General features: G+C 38.6%; 1 protein-coding gene across 3 annotated transcripts in view; it reads right to left on the bottom strand.

The window, feature by feature from the left end:
* Positions 1-14547, bottom strand: part of LOC124174599 (rho guanine nucleotide exchange factor 40-like) — a 189445-nt gene that overhangs the window by 8540 nt on the left and 166358 nt on the right. The gene's annotated exons all lie outside the window — the stretch shown is intronic.

Genomic DNA, 14547 nt, shown 5'->3' with positions numbered 1-14547 from the left:
CGAGAAATTGCGATTTAACCGCACTATACAATTTACACGAAATTAGCATGTTCATTGGACTAATATGCGTTCGACGTTCACTTGTTAACGTGTGTACACACATAAAAACGAGCCACTATATCTGAGTCAAGGTCTGATTACATTGAGGCATGTTTAATTAAAACAGACATATTGTTATTATATACCAGAGAGTATATTGCAATGAAATTAGAAGCGAGGAAGAGAAAAATCTGCTGTATTATATTTATAGGTACATACACATTGTGCAAATTCATTTTCGAACCTACACGATCGTTCAGAATCTGAACAACTTTCCATACGCGTATAGGTATGTATAACATACTTTGCTGAGATTGATGAATGTATGCCTGTAGCAAAAGTAAAAGACTGTACACCTGTGCCGAAAGGAAGAAAAGAAACGATGTTAACGGAAAAAAAAAAAAACCGAAAGGAATGAGGACGAATTTTACAGCACGTCATGCGATGTGTTGCGCGACTCGAACAGCAATTTCAATTTTTTATTTGGAATGTGAACCAGTTTGCTTACAATAATCGTGTTTCCATCATTTCATTTCGGAAGGTTTTGCACGATTATTTTCGTGTCTGTATGTGACGTGTGGGATTTAAAAACGATTACTTTTCCTTTATTGGTTATCGTTAAAAAAAGAAAAATTAATGGTTTCGTCTAATTCTCACGTTCATTATACAAAAACAAATGTTTCGTTACGTGGGCGAATTAAAATTAGGTATACAAATCGGCGTGTAAAATGATTATCATTTATCCATTATGCATAAATGAATTTATACTTCGGTGATTAATCAACAATTTATAGTATAATTGGAAAGAACACGTAAAGATAAATAAAGGTTAATGGATTCAAGACTGATCGGATCCTTCAGAGTATCTAGATAATCTAATCGTCAAGTAAAGAAATAAAGTATTCACCATGTACGAATTATGCAAAATTTATAAAAATTTAAAAAAAGTTGCCAACTAATTCTCGCTAAAAGCACGAAGTTTATGTCGGGCTGAATCATGTCAGAAGACATATTCCGCAGCGTCCTTCTACCTCTATCTATAATTCGAGCGTGCATCTGCAGTGAGCAAAGTTCGCTACGGGAGAAAGCTATAATAACGAGTAGGAGATGAAATGGTTTTGCAAAAATGCACAAAGGTTACCGACTGACGTTTACGAAAGACGTAACGAAGTCGACGAAATCGGCTGCTCATCGTCGCAGAAATTGACAGAAAATGAGTACCTGTATGTGCACTGCCGGTTGTTCGTTTGTAAGAAATCATTGTAATCCAGTCAAAATAGGTCTGAATTAAAAATATTCGGGATATGACTACATTTTTGTGTACAGGGGTTTTAGTGTCTCTGCAGGAATTCAAATCTGAAGTCATTTTTGAGCTGCAAAATCGACGTTTCGAGAAAACAGCAAAATTTGACGTTTTTCATGGTTTTATGAAAAACTGGCATCGATAGATGAAAAACGACTTGACCATCGTGTAGAGCGGAAAATTCTACATCGAATTATGTCCTCGTATGTTGAAAATTGACTCGGATTAACAAGTCGAGAGAAAAGAAATTATGTCACTAAAATTCCCCAGATACCGTCGATAAGTAGAATTTCTTTCTTACCAATTTGTTGATCCGACGTCGTTTCCGACATATGAGGACATAATTCGATGTAGAATTTTCCGCTATACACGATGATCAAGTCATTTTTCACCTATCGATAGCAGTTTTTGAAGAAAACGTAGAAAACGTTAAATTTTGCTGTTTTCTCGAAACATGCGACTATGCGGTTCAAAAATGATTTCATATTTGAATTCCTGAGGTTCGGTAAACCCTGTAGACAAAAATGCAGGCATATCCCGAATACTTTTAATTCACACCTATTTTGACCGGACTATTCGAGACGAAGGACTCGATAATTCAAAGATGTTCGAATAAAGATGAAGAGGAAACAAGGTCCGTTTAGCGAGCGTCGATTACGCTCAAAAAGCAAGTGTGAGGACGGTTACGACTCGTTAAGGTAATTACAATTGACCTTTAAAATTGCGATTCCTGTCGAAGTAATCATCGAAAGGCGACGCCGAATGGGATATTATCCAAAGTATGGGTTGCTGACCGACAGGAATGCCGGTAAGGAAAGTTGCGTGGACACACTGCCGACCTCTGTAATATCCTCTATGATGCAGGAATTATTGGTGCCACTGAACCGTAATCTCGCGTTTCTTTTCAAGTGTTCGTATATTCGGCCAAACGAGTAGCAAGGAAGCTTTGTGAAAGAGTCATTAGTTCTCTGTCCTTTTCCCTCGTCGGACGCTCGACGTATATCATACAAAATTTCACTCGGACAAAGAATTTCGGGTCAGGATGATCGCGTGTGAAACGAAACGTCCAAAGTCTCCGGGGAAACTAAGAGAGCATCGAAACTCGTTCCTCGTGATTGATGTTTCGCGTTGTATCGAAGAACTTGGATTTTCATTCGACGGACGGTCATTTTTAGATCTTCTAAATTTCGGATCGAGTCGCTAATTACCGACTTTCCACTAATTTTGTCGCAATGTAAATGCAGCAAGTTCCTTCCTTCGGATAAGAGAGCAAGAAGATGTGAATGATGATGATGATGATGATGACGATGACGACGAAGAAGCAAACAGCTGTGACTTTCACTCGCGGTAAATCTCGCGAATCCTGACGGCTGTTTTCCGACTGAAATAAATCCATGCGAGGCAGCGATTGCGACATAAGACGTGTCCGCATTCAACTCTCGTTAACTTTCCGCCTGGACGTTGACCACCTTGTCAATCAGGGATTTTCTCCTCCTGCAGGTGTCGATCGAGAAGCAAAACGATTCTATATCATCATTTTCTCACGATATTTTTTGCCCCAAGATACAATCGTTTTAGGATTTTGTCGTGCAGGTACCTAGCACAGCTAGGAACGAATAGAGATCAACGTTTCACGCTTCGCGGCAATTACAATTGGAATTTGTCGCTAATCGCAAGATCGAACCTCGAGAGAGAAAAATGTGTTATTCAATCATCGTCGGAATATTGGAGCGAATCTCCAGCTGATTTGCGTCATGCATACAGTGAGAAAAATTTCATTTGTTACAGTAACTATAAAAATTGAGTAAAACAGGTATCGATGAAAAAAACTGTTCGTATTGCTACATTTTTCGATTGTGGTCAAAAATGAAAATGGTTAAGAACTGATCCGGTAACCGGAACTAAAAATTTCTCACAGTGTATATTGAATAAAATCATATGATTTATAAATTAAATGTAACAATTTTTGACTCAATTTCATATACTTCGATATAATATTTTCTTCTTCTAATTTTTAAATTTTATTTTAAAAAAGTTGAATAATTTTTTTAGCGAACCTAATTGAATCGCGTTTTATTATCCGGGACCGTCGTGCTGCAGTAGACGAGTCACTGTATATGATTGAATAATCAGCTGGAATACTGCAGGTAGGCAAGGTAAGGTTATACACGACAATCTTATACGGGGGGAAACTTTAACGGGAGAGAAAGATCTCGGCTCAGGTGGATGGATATATAGAAGGTAAAGAGAAAGGTTGCCGCAACCTAGGAAATATTTTCTATGGGAAAAGCTATGAGTCGATTTGTAAAAAAATTTCAAGAGAACGAGAAGAAAATACATATATAGTCATAATAAACGAATTCGGATTAAAATCGATCGCACAGTCATACCTGCTGTTACCAAATACAGAGAATCAAGACCAATTAGCACAGAGATATTATAACGGTGGTAAAGATCGATTGGGATTTTTTTGTTTTTTCAATGCAAGTAGTTTATCGCATTGCATCGAATCTGCCGATTCGAGTCGCGTGTAAAAGATACCCGACTCACATTTTATATTTTATTTTACGATTTTGCGAAATTTCACACACACAGACACAAATATTTGTTGAAAAAGGACAGTATCTCCTATTCGTTCGACGAAGAAGAAAAAATTAACAAACGTAATTTTAAGGAAATTGTTTCTCCAAAAATAGATAATTTTCATTAATTTATTTACGAGATAGTCGCATATCGTTTGCAAATTATTAGAACGTATTTAAAAATGACAAAAATAGAAGATACCGGAAGCGTAAAAAAAAGCTTATATTATACACATCGATGCTTCGTTTTTAATCGTTTTTCAACTGTTTGAAAATCTAGTTGTTTCGTTCCGATTTCACTCTACGACAACTGCGATTTTCTAAAAATTCCTTAGCACACTTATTATCATAGATTAAAATTAATAAAAACTGTCGAGTTTCGTACGTATCGATTAGCTATTAAAAAAAAAAAAAAAAGAACACGTAAAATAAATGATCGAATAAAATGATTTTCACGACAAAAACGCGCGTTCATTCGATCATAGTCGGAGAACAGCTGACCCTTTGAAAATGCGACGATTCATCGGGTATATAATAATAATAATAACAGCAGCTGTATGCCGACATTGTATACACGTACCTAGGTGTGTATTTAATCCCTGTATTACAAGCTGTACGAAATTGATGAAATATTTCCGCTGCACGAGTAGAAAGTATACAATGGACCCAAGTGACAGGCACTACACGCACGGGGCATTAAGTAATAGAAATCGAGAAGTGTGTGCACACAGTTACGAAGGCCCGTAACAACGTTTAAGGTCCAGGTGTCGGGATAATGGATAAAATCGCATTCGAGTTCGCCGTTGACCCAAGGCTTGTAATTTCGCCGTTTGAAATACGAGATTCTGCAAGGGAGGCTGACCCACCATGGAGCGGGGTTGAAGTTCCGAAGGTGCCGGATTTAGAATATATTCATGGAGAAACTTCAAGCAAAGAAATCAAACTACGAGGAAACGTCGGAGTTGCGAACGGTCCGAAACGAAAGTGAAAAGTTACGAAGTGGCAAGATTCCGAAAGGGCGAACACTGAGAAAAATTTCATTTCTCGCAGTGACTAGAAAAATTGAGTAAAACAGGTATCGTTAAAACAAAACTGTTTGAAGATTTTTACGTTCGGAATCCTGATCATTCTGATTTTTTACACCCTCTCGTCGAGTAAACCAGGCGAGTGTGTGAACATATTTTATTATAATTTACGGAACTTTCCTCCTTTAATTTTCGTAATTTTGCTGTATCGTAACTTGAATTATCAGAATCATGAATTTCGGAACTTTGTCGTTTCCTCAAATTTTTAGTTTCTTCACTTCAAGTTTCACCACCAAATAAATCGTAATCAGGCGCTTTTGGTACTTCAACCCTGCCCCCCCAGCACGAGTAGAGTTACATTAAAATCCATAGCACCCAATCATTGCAATTATTGCTCAAAGGTTAATTGGCGGGGAGGGTCAGACGTTATTTGCCCCTGCCTTCGACGACGACGACAATAATAATAATAATAATTACAGCATCCGATCGGGAGAACTTTGCGATTCGCACGTGCAGAGTGCAGTGAGTGCACGGGATGAAGTTTCGTCTGAATGTTCTGCGACCGATCGAGATCACAAGGACTGGAAACCGGCGTTTCCTCGCTCCCTCTACTTGTCCAATTACCCGACGACTGCATCGAGAGTGATGCACTTTTGCGCCGCACCAACGACGATTGAATAAATGCTCCTAGTGGGTATTATACACAATAAGGTACGAGCCGCGTGTATCGGCACAATAGATTTGCTCGAGAGGAACAGATGTCTTTCAATCGTGTAACCGGGAGGGAATAAACGACGAAAATTATATTCGTGTGCCGATTGTTTATTAAAAAGAAAAAAAAAAAAAACGTACACACACACACACACGCACGCACGCACATAGTCGGTATTTAAGATCGTGTTAATCCGAGCGTAATTAACCTTGTTTAATTAATGATCTACGTGTTTGAGAGTCAATTTGATTGAGATATTTTTCGAGCGGATAAGTCAGTCAAACTTTTATCGAATTTTGAACATCTCCAAGACATCAAGACTTTGCAACAAGCACGATGAACACGAGTCGGTATAGATTTTGGAAATTGACAGATGCGTTTATTCTCTGGGTGCATGATGATATAAAGCGTTGCAGGATCATTGGCGTTGTGATTCAGTTGCGCAGCATGCGAAATTTTACGTAGAAATAAGGCCAAGTCGTGCGCGTAATTTTACAATGCTTGTAGTTGTGTGTAACACTATTTTCGTTTTTTGTTGTTTTTTTTTTTTTTTTTTTTTTTTTCATAACGCACATCTTTTTTTTCTATTCATCAACCTTGGTTCCAAGTTTATCGCTATAATAAATACCTCGGCATTTTTCGCCCGAGGCCGTGACTCCGCGAGTTACGTAAATTGTTCGTGGACAATTCATCTTCCCAAGCAGTGTAAAATAATGTCGTTGTAAAAGAAAAGAAGAAAGAGAAGGGAAGAAAATTAAACGGTTACAGCCAATTTTAACATTTGTAAATAACGATACAAGGGTTTCGTGACTAATATGGCGAGAAATTTTTATGGCGTATTATACGGGTAGGGAAATATATTTTACGCGTTCGAGCGTGAAAAGTTACGTCATTAATTAACAGGACACAAACGGTATAAATTTGCGTGATAGATTTTTGCCAATTCTTGGTTTAAATACATCCAGTTAACGATGCGATTTCGATTACAATGTTATAGCCGCTGTTTTCCGGTTCTTCGATAACGTTATACTCAAGCGGTTATTAAATTATTCAATTATAGGTCACATTTAAAGCGCAGATTTAACTCACAAGTCACGGTGCCGCGTAACTTTCTAATTAATTCTATTAGCGAAGGTTTAGATGATTATCAAATTAACTGGGACAAAACATAAGAAGAGACAAGTGCGTGCAACGACGCTGTGCAATGTAAGAATTAATTTTATTGCACTGTATAGAACGAAAAGAAAACAAAAAATTAAAGAAAAAAAAAAAGAAGGGATTTGCAAGCAAATTATCTACAGCTAAGAAAATCAATGATACAGAATTAATAATTTGTTGTTGAATTTTAACTATTAATGGACGTGGAATTTGAATCGGAAAATTTAACCGCGGTCGGTTTCTTTGACACTTTTAACTGGACACCCTTTATACTCGAGTGCGTTAAACGCACTGCATGACCAAGTATAGTTACCGAGAGGTACCTACGTAAGTATATACAACAAGGTTGAGAGGTATGCAATTAGGTTACCCGGTGAATTTCGTCATTATTTCAAAGCTAGAGAGTCAGCGGCCTGACAAACGTGCCATTTTCGTTATTACGAAGCGTGCGAAATTTTCCTTGAACACGGAATCCGTAAAAAACATAGAAAAAAAAAGGTAGGCGTGTTTGACGTCGTTCAACTTGCCCGTTACAGTCTTGGCATTTTACAGAGAGGTCGGATGGTTATCGGTTTATCATTCGTACGGTTGCCCCGCGTCCTTCAAACGCCCTTATTATTTAAAGCTCAAGTTTTAAAGCTCCGCGCGAACGACGAGCAACGCTCTGCAAAGTTAAAATGCTTTGGATCAGGTGCTGAAAAACGAATTCAAAGTTTTTCATCTTTTCTTTTTGCGTTGAAAATTGTTTGATTTATCGTTACAGACGTCAAAGGAACGATTTACTGTTAGGTGCAGAAATTCAGCGCGCTGATGGGTTCTTTGAACTTCCGTCTTAACGATCGTTCTGCTGCATATCGGCTCACGGTGAAAGTGAACGTCGAACTCGAAAATTACTAGTCGCTGTAAAATTGACCGAACACGATAATCGGTCATTCATATTTCTCGATAGTTGGCCTACAGCTACAGTAATAGAATCAAAATTACAACGATCATCGGCGCACAAATTTACCGGTTTTCAAATTTCAAACGGTATATATACGTACATAATGCCCGGGGAATTTTCACGTCTCACCGACGGTTCAACGGTTCGAGTTAATCGCGAGAAACCGACCGTAAGTGAAAGTGTACCCTTTAAACATCTCGTGCAAACTAGGCGTGTGTGCGTGAAAATTTTCTTTCGATGCATTATGTGCATAAATAAATTTAACGACATCGGGATCGATTAGAAATACGCCGGAGAAAAATAAAGAAGAAAAACGACGACCGGATGTAAGCGCGCGATTGGTAGAGGATATCAGACTCACTGAACTGACAATGAGGGAAATTTTAAGGGCCCTTTGCCGCTCGGTCCTTAACTATTTTCATTTTTTACCACGATCGAAAAATATACTTCTGGGTAGAAAATGATAATTAGTTTTCTAGGTCTTAGAAAGAGTAAATTTTCAAATTCAATTACAAGCTTATACGAATACAAAGACAGCAAAGTGCTGGGTGAATATTAACGTTCGGTCATTGATCGCTGGATAATATTTTTTCTCGCGTCTTTGTTGCAGAAAATTCTTGCTGTGCGTTCAGAAATAGAACGAGTCAAAAATCAAAACGGTAATCGCAGCGTTGTCGTTTAATTTTCACACCGCGTCGATATTTTTACAAAATAACAATGTCACGGTAATTATCTCCGGCACCTATATCAGTGTTAACAGAAGAACAACAACAAGTTATAATTTGTGTAATCTCGAGGTCGTTTCGTTGTTTTAAATATACCCGAGACGCAATTAGCTCGAGTATAATTATAACGATGGTAGTAAAATTTATCTTCCTCGTCTAATAATAACCAAAAATATAGATAGCCAATGAAAGTTTCTTACAAGTTTTTACTTGGAAAAAAACTATTTAGAAAAAAATATCTTAAACGCGCGGTATCGGAGCATTCCTCCCCCCGCCCTCTCCCTTTAACAAAAAAGAGGCTAATTGTTTTCTCCCGGAGTTTAATCGCCTAAACAGGATGCGCATGAAACACTGACACCCTAACGTGCTTCGAATAACTCACGCGAAGAAGCCGATCGTTACTGGAGGAAAGAATCGCTTGTCGATTCACGACGTTAAAGTGCAAATTGATGTCAGAACTTTTCGTCATTCAATTCGCGTCGCCTGCCCGTTGCTTTACGGCGATTGTCTTTGCCGGTAGTGAAAAACCAACAGTAAACTAGCCGGTTATTTTGGTTCAGTGGGTCACTCATCGCCCGCACCGATTATTATATTAAATAACAGGGCGTGGTTCGCTGTTTGCTTTTAGTTAACGTTTATTTTCGGAATCGGGACAAATTTGGGGACCGAAATGCGATTACGAAATGATTAGAATTTTCTTGGGAGGAGGATCGGAAGAAGAATAGAAACATCCTAGGATTCGAGGTTCGCGGTATATTAAATTTTCAAAGATTTCAGACGAAATTTACAGAATTTTGAAACGAAAAATAAAACAAGCTTGAACGAGTAGATCCGAAATATTAAATTTCTGATGATTCTATGTACATTTTGGCTTCTCATATTTTCAGCTAATTTTTTTCTTTTTCGACATTTCTCTATTTTCATTATTTAACTTTGTCTTTAGCTTGGCCGCAAATTTTTTAGGGTAAAAATTTCATGACGATTCCAGGTTTTCCAGGACTTGAGACCTAGTTTTCCATCACATTTTCCCGCTTCTGGGAAGTTAATAAAACCTAAATCGTTCAACTTATTGCTTCTACATTCTATTCGGATTCAATTAGAATTGAAAAAAGTCAGTTCAAGCAAATTTTTTTTTTTTTTTTTTTGTTTTTTCTCGACGTAAAAAAGTTAATTTCTCGCCTCGATAATCGAAATCTTGTGTTCGATCGGTTAGGGAGCGGTCTCCGTCTTTCTTTATGACTAATGGCTTCTTTCGGCAGTTTATTTTTGTCAATCTCATACCGATAACGATTCGACGCTGCACCCGAACCGCGTAGTCAGCACCTTTTATACCTAAACACACTTCTGGTTCACCGGAAGGAATGCGGCATTGTTTAAAATTTCAACGATCTAAGCGTATAAACATTACGGTCCAACGATATTGCAAGCGCTAGAAATATAGTTCTTAAATACACACGTGATACACGCTGCGGGAGGAGGAATGTTTCGGATGCGTCGGAATGCGCTTCACCGATTTTCATCACTGTATACGATCATCTTTCGGCGAGGATTAGAACTTTCCAATTCGACATTCAACGAGCGTTTAATTCTGTGTAGACACGGTAAAAGCAAAGAAAAAAAAAAAAAAGAAAAAAGTCCGTGTCCCCCAAGGACTCGTCGATTTCACGTGACCGAAATTTCAACGCGTGACAAACGGACGCCGGGCGTCTAAAAGAAACGGAAAATTTCATACATCGCGTTGAACGACGAAAGAATTTTATAACATTGCCCATCCAAAAATCAGCGTGTTTAGTACGATATACAAGCTGAGCGAACGTTGTGCAAATTTTGACAAAATTGCGTAACTAACGAATCGATTTTCTCGAGTCCTCGAATCTTCGCGGACGAGGTCGTCGAATCGTTCATAATCGTGTGTAAATTTCGATGAATTCGTTATTACCGGCGAAAAAAGAAGAAGAAAGAAAAAAAAAAGTAACGGTTAACAAAAAGCCCAAGTATTTTTTTTTTTTTTTTAGATTCTTCTCTCTTGCGTAAGACGTCAGGCATGCGAGGCAAGTTTTAATCCGAAAAAGCCACCGAACCAGCAGTTCGTGAACCCCCGCACGAAGCTGGTGATAATTTGCTAGTCTATAGAGCTGCGACTGAATTGCAAATTACACATTGATATTAATAATGTTTTTTTCGCAAGACGACGACGTCGTTCAGAAATAATATACTATATAATAATTGCCAGTTTCGTTGTACGCGGTAAAATATATTCTCGCTTCGTTTTTCGGGCTCTCAGGTTTTAATTCGCCTTAGATGCGCTGCTGAAGATGTTGTAGCGTCGCGGTGTGTTCTTAATTCAAACATCACGATTCGTCCTCGCCGAGCATCGTCGACTTTTGTACACCCACAGTTGGGTTACGCAGTAACGGGGCGGTTAAACGTGATTCGAATAGAAACGACTCGTTTTCGGTCCGTAACCTGAACGGCTAGTAAGAGAACTCTCTTGGAATATACAGTCGATTTTTACTCACATCATTCCTGTACAGAGAGATCATTTTCACTGAAAAGCTATTCACCCTCATCATGCATTATTATTGCCAAGTGATCATTCGAAGTGGTTGAGATGAATTTCAAGTCTTTTCAGACGAATGCCAAGTTGTTCCAAGCCATTTTAAGCGAAGGCCAAATCATTGAAGGTGGTTGAGACGAACTTGAAGTGATTTCAGACGAATGCCAAGTTTTCTTAGGCGATTCCGGGTGAACGTTAAGCTTAATGTAAAGTAATTTTAGACGAATGCCGAGTGATATTTAAATTCTTGAACGCCACGATCACAGAATTCCGGGTAAACCTATTTCGTTGCGTGTTGGATTCGGTATCGGACAACATTTAATTTGACCCAACGGAATCGATCAACCCTCAATTTTCAACAGAGACGCGAATGGTCCGAGGACCAGTCGAAGAAGAGACACATTCGGCTTGGAGTGACGTATGTGGGTACCGACGTATGACAACGCGGTATAAAAATCGAGTGACAAAAGCTCTCGTTGCGTATAACGCACGCATCGGTAATCTAAATAACAAAGTTATCGACTACATTATCTCGTTAGCTGGAGTATTATTTGAATACATATTTCGCTTGTCGCCTCGTTCGTGATCGTTACATAATCCCAGCTGCATAAATCACCCACAATACAATACAAAACAATACACCGCTCGCCTCTATAATAAAATATTCATTACCCGCGCGCAAACCTTTCATGGATCCATGGATCTGGTTCTTTGCTGTTACACGCTAGTTCCCAAAAACCAATGGCAACGTAAACGACGCTTTAAAAACGCCTACGGTCAAGGTCGAAGCCCGGAGACACTCTCCATTATCCGCGTAAGACTCCTTATACACGTATATGGGGCATTCCGCGTCAAATTTCCAACCCCCGTTGTATCTCACTTCAATCGGTTCCGATCATTTATTCGTACGATGTTGCAACCGACCCAAAAGGGTCTCGGAATTTTTTTTCAATTTTTTTTTCAACCACCAATTAAATTTTTCAAAAAAATCAGAAATCAACTCCGCAAACGCCCTTTTTTAACATCTGAAAATTTGATGGTAAAATATGATTTTTAAACATGCCACGATGACGGGATCTCAATATCAGCTATTTTCTTTTGCAAGTTTTTAGTTTCTTTATGCCGGAATTGGTTTTTTTTTTTTTTTCTATTCCTCGATCCAAATATATTACGGTATCGCATTATTTTCACGACGATTCAGTGATCCGTTTCAATCAGGGAATAGAAAAAAAAATTGTAAATATAGAGTTCTCATTATCGTGTCGTGGTTAAAAATCATATTTTAAATCTTAAAAAGTCAATGTGAATTTTCTCAGACTCTTAAAATTGAGGTTTTCTGAATTGGTTTTTCATTTTTTTTTTTTTTTTTAAATCTCATTGGTGATTAAAAAAATCTGAATACAATTCCTAGACCGTAATTGGGAAACTTGCAACATCTTAGTGAAAACTGATCAAAATCGATGGGGCGTGAGGTACATGGGTTACAAATTTTACTTGGGATGCCCCATATACACACATATTCCAAGGCGAATATCAACGTACAAATTGCAATTAGCGAATATTCGAGCGGCTCGATCATTCGGCCACGTGGAAAATAATGCGCCCGTCGATTTGATGAAAAAAAAAACAAAAAAAAAAAAAACGACTCCGAGTGCCAGATGCCGATTTCGTAGCGACGATTATGGTTACGGTTATGGTCCAGATGCGCGCATGAATTACAACGTCGATCAGTCGGCGTTGAGAATAATAATTAATACGCAAAGACACTGGCTGGCTGATCGTGCAATTACGGATGTTAAAAAAAAAAATAAAAAAAAAAAAAATAAAAGTCAAACCCGCGAACAGCACGAGAGATGAGACAACGTCTGTGTAAGATGATCGAAAAGGAAGAGCACCGACTCCAAGAGGAGAGTAAGAGTGATTCAATTTGTCGTTACGACCAAAGCCTGCGGTTCTACAACGTACGACGTCGGCTAGGAGAGGAAGAAATAGAAAAATAGGATAGCCTGGAGAACACGACTGGAAGCGAGCTAGCGAACGGCGTCATGGGATCTCGATCGGCATTCCACGGATCGTTACGCAATCCGGAGAGTGATGGAAAGGCGCCGGTTCTTGAATCTCGTTCGAATCCCACACGGATGCTGTTTAGACGCAGTCGCGTGAATCGGTTTTAATTTTTTCTTTTTTTTCTTTTTTTTTTTTGTTTTTTTTTTCAACCTCAGACGTTCGTAATCTTGTAACATAATTTTCCTCGTCCAAGGTCTGGTAATGTCGTGGTATTTTTACGCTCCGATCGCTCACTTCCGGGATCGATATCGTTCGTTTTGTCTACGCGACTCAATAGTTGGATATAAGTTTCGACCGTGAGAGAAAGAAGCGACGTAAATTGTCGCCTCGCTGTTTAATTGTCAAAGAAACAACGTTCGTTAATTCGATACAATATTTGAACCGATCGACGATCCTCCGACGTTTTTCTACCTCGACAGCCTTGGCGTTTGTTCCTAAGCCTTTCGGTTTCGCTTTTGAATCGATCCGAGCGAATCGTGAGGCGATATAAATGGAGAGGGCAAGGAGTAAAAAAAAAAAAAAAAAAGAAAAGAAAAGAAATAAAACGTTGTAAATCGTGAAACAACAAGAGGTATTATTATACCTATAGTTGCAGGCTTAGATTGTTCGCAAGTAGAGAACTGGTTTTATACACCTCATTCCTTACGGACCGTTGATCAACCGGCTTTTATATTATTTATACATAATACATGATACAGTCGTCCGACTGCTAATTGCCTTTTTATCCGGTCTCTGAAATTGAACGACGGTGGGAAGTGAACTTGATCGGCTGTTTTTTCGTCACTCAAGAATCAATGACGAGGGTATTTTTTTTTTTTTTAGGGTTAAAGGGAATCGAGTTCTTTTTAAAACTAGTTGACTGAGCTTAACAAATCTAAATGTTTTTCGAACCAACAAAAGGATTTTCCCTTATAAACAACTGACTGCCAACGACAATGGAACCGTTTCACCGTGAAACAAGCAAGTTGCCTAAATTTTTATCGAACCAATCGCGTATAACCGAACGCTGATTAAAGATACGCAGGATTGAAAACCAGCGTGAAATTCCACGAGTTATTTTAGTAACGGGTGAAAATCTGCACCGTAGCTAGCAGGCTAAATTAAGGTGTATAATAAGTGAAACAGACCGAAAAGGGTGTTGAGTCATGTCTGAAAATACATATAGAGTATAGTAAATACATGCCAACACAGAGAGAGAGAGAGAGAGAGAGAGAGAGAGAGAGAGAGAGAGAGAGAGAGAATCAAAGGTGCAGTGACTTTTCTTTCTTCGCATCTGGAATGGCAAAGAATGCTGTTTGGAATAAAGGCAACCGCAGCCTGCCACGCACTAATTTACAATATCTTGGAGAGAAACCGAATAGCCGCAGGTATAAATACATATTTACGTACGAATGTCATCTATTTGTGTAGAGTAGTGCATACGGTACGATCGTTGT

The sequence above is a fragment of the Neodiprion fabricii genome, chromosome 2 (genome assembly GCF_021155785.1).
Source record: "Neodiprion fabricii isolate iyNeoFabr1 chromosome 2, iyNeoFabr1.1, whole genome shotgun sequence".
NCBI lineage: Eukaryota > Metazoa > Arthropoda > Insecta > Hymenoptera > Diprionidae > Neodiprion > Neodiprion fabricii.
The sequence above is the reverse complement of the archived record's forward strand: the minus strand, read 5'-3'. Positions and strand labels throughout refer to the sequence as shown.